This window comes from Acomys russatus, chromosome 27 (assembly GCF_903995435.1).
Source record: "Acomys russatus chromosome 27, mAcoRus1.1, whole genome shotgun sequence".
NCBI classification, from domain to species: domain Eukaryota; kingdom Metazoa; phylum Chordata; class Mammalia; order Rodentia; family Muridae; genus Acomys; species Acomys russatus.
This window is the reverse complement of record NC_067163.1, coordinates 16,109,180-16,111,525: the sequence shown is the minus strand read 5'-3', so window position 1 is coordinate 16,111,525 and position 2,346 is coordinate 16,109,180. Positions and strand designations below refer to the sequence as shown.

At 43.4% G+C, this 2,346-nt stretch overlaps 1 pseudogene; it reads right to left on the bottom strand.

Annotated features, from left to right (window-relative positions):
* Positions 1-461: 461 nt before the first annotated feature.
* Positions 462-839, bottom strand: LOC127210314 (histone H3.3C-like; annotated as a pseudogene).
* Between the last annotated feature and the right edge of the window lie 1,507 nt (positions 840-2,346).

Below are 2,346 nucleotides of genomic sequence, written 5' to 3'. Positions count from 1 at the left end.
CAACATTAAAAACATATACTTGCATGTAGGATAACTCAGTTAGAAAAGTATAATGAATGGATAGAATCTACCATATAATAAAAATGCTACAAACACCATTGAGTTGGCGTCAATATGAATTTTACTTATTTTTTTAAAATCCAAATCGTGGCATTGTCCAGAAATTTTTAATAGGTTTATTTATAATTGTTATAAAGTTGAACTTTTGAAATGTGTTCACTGAAACATTTTGCTTGCGTTAATGCTTTACATCTTGCATTTACATTAAAAATTAACACACAAATGAAAATGGGAAAACTGCCAATACCTGATTTCTTTCCCCTATTTTTCCACTCGCTGTCATATACTTAGGTACCTTTTGACCCCATGGAAAAAATATCTAGCATTCAGAACTACTGACAACAGGATGAGGAGGAGAAAAATTATTTTGAGAATGAAATGTTTCCCCTCATAGTGGACTATTAAGCACGTTCTCCGCGTGTGCGGCGTGCTAGCTGGATATCTTTCGGCATAGTTGTCACACGTTTGGCATGGCATAGCACACAGGTTGGTATCTTCAAAAAGGCCAACCAGATAGGCCTCACTTGCCTCCTGCAAAGCACCAATAGCTGCACTCTGGAAGCACAGATCTGTTTTGAAGTCCTGAGCAAATTTCTCACACCAGACGCTGGAAGAGGAGCATCTGATTTCACAGAGTACCACAGTACCAGGCCTGTAACGATGAGGTTTCTTCACCCCTCCAGTAGAGGGCGCACTCTTGCGAGTGGCTTTTGTAGTCAGTTGTTCCTGGGTGCTTTACCACCAGTGGATTTGCAGGCAGTCTGCTTTGTAGGAGCCATGGTAAGGGCACCTCCTTACTTACCCCACTTCTCCCTCGGCTGCAACTCGGCAAGTGAGAGGGGGTGTTGGCGTTAGGGTTTTTTGTTTTTGTTTTTGTTTTTTTTAGGTATTTAGATTTTTTAGGACATAATACATTAAAAAAAATGTTATATGAAAACAATTACCATGCTCACATATAACAGCCAGCTAGCAGGCAAAATGACATAATTACATGAAAATAATTATGAACACTAACAACAACAACAACAAAATCAAAGAACACAAAACGAGTTTTAATATACATCAAAGTGTCCCCTTAGTAGAAACAGGTAGAAAGTTTATATTTCCAAGTACAGAGTTTACCTAGCCTTGAGGACCGCAGTGAAGGCCAGTGTTAGAGAGCAGGGTAACGTCTCATTGGTTTTTGAATTCTCCTTATGATGTTGCAGGCATACTGCCTCAGAGTTTGACTAGGGTGGCGTGGGGGCTGCGTTGTGCAGAAGTGTGGCTGAAGGTAATTTCTAAGGCTGCAGGGAAGGGTGAGCAATCTGAAGGTTAGTTTTTTTTTGTTTGTTTGTTTGTTTGTTTTCATGTATATCAGGGGTGAGGGAGGAGGCTCACAAATTGAAATTGGCTGCAAAGCAACCGTTGGAGGAAAAGGGAAACTCACCATTTTTGAAATTTTGAAAACGCGGGTAGCTTGCAGACTTCTTAGGCCAGTAGAAGGTACAAATGCCCTCAGCCCTGGGATTAAACGTGTGTACCACCACTGCCCGGCTTTTGTTGTTGTTGTTGTTGTTGTTGTTTTTTAAAGACATAGTTTCTCTGTGTAACAGCTCTGGCTGTCCTGGAATGACCAGGCTGGCCTCCAACTCACAGAGATCCTCCTGCCTCTGCCTCTCAAGCTCTGGGATTAAGGTCATGCACCACCACTGCCAGGAATATCTTCCCCTTCCTATGCTCCAGCATCCGCCAAGATCTCTTGCAGCTGGGGAAGGAGCAAGAAGCAGTGGTGGCTGGTGGTAATCCCAAAGGTGGGAGGAGAAACACCACTGACCCAAATCATCATGGCCAAATTAAGTAGAGCAAGGTTTTCTATTCGTGTGTACTGACTGTCTCCCCCTAAGGCAGGGTTCAAGGGGTCAGCATTGGACATGTGCAAGATAAGGATTTTCATAGCTCAGGGGTAGGGGGTTTCCAAATGGGGGGTGGTGTTGGAGGCAAAAATAGGTTACAGAAGCATCATAATAATGTGGTTGTGGTGCTTTGAACAGGAATGGCCCCGTAGACTTCATCTAATGTGTTTGAATGTTTGGCCCATAGGACGTGGCACTATATCGGGAAGTGTGGCCTTCTTGGAGGAAGTGTGTCACTGTGGGGGCGGGCTTTGAGGTCTCCTATGCTCAAGCTGTGCACAGTGTGGCGCAGTTCCCTTTCTGCTGCCTTCAGATCCAGATGTAGAACTCTCCTCTTCTTCTCTAGCACCATGTCTGCCTGCATGGTGATAATAGACTGAACCTCTGAACC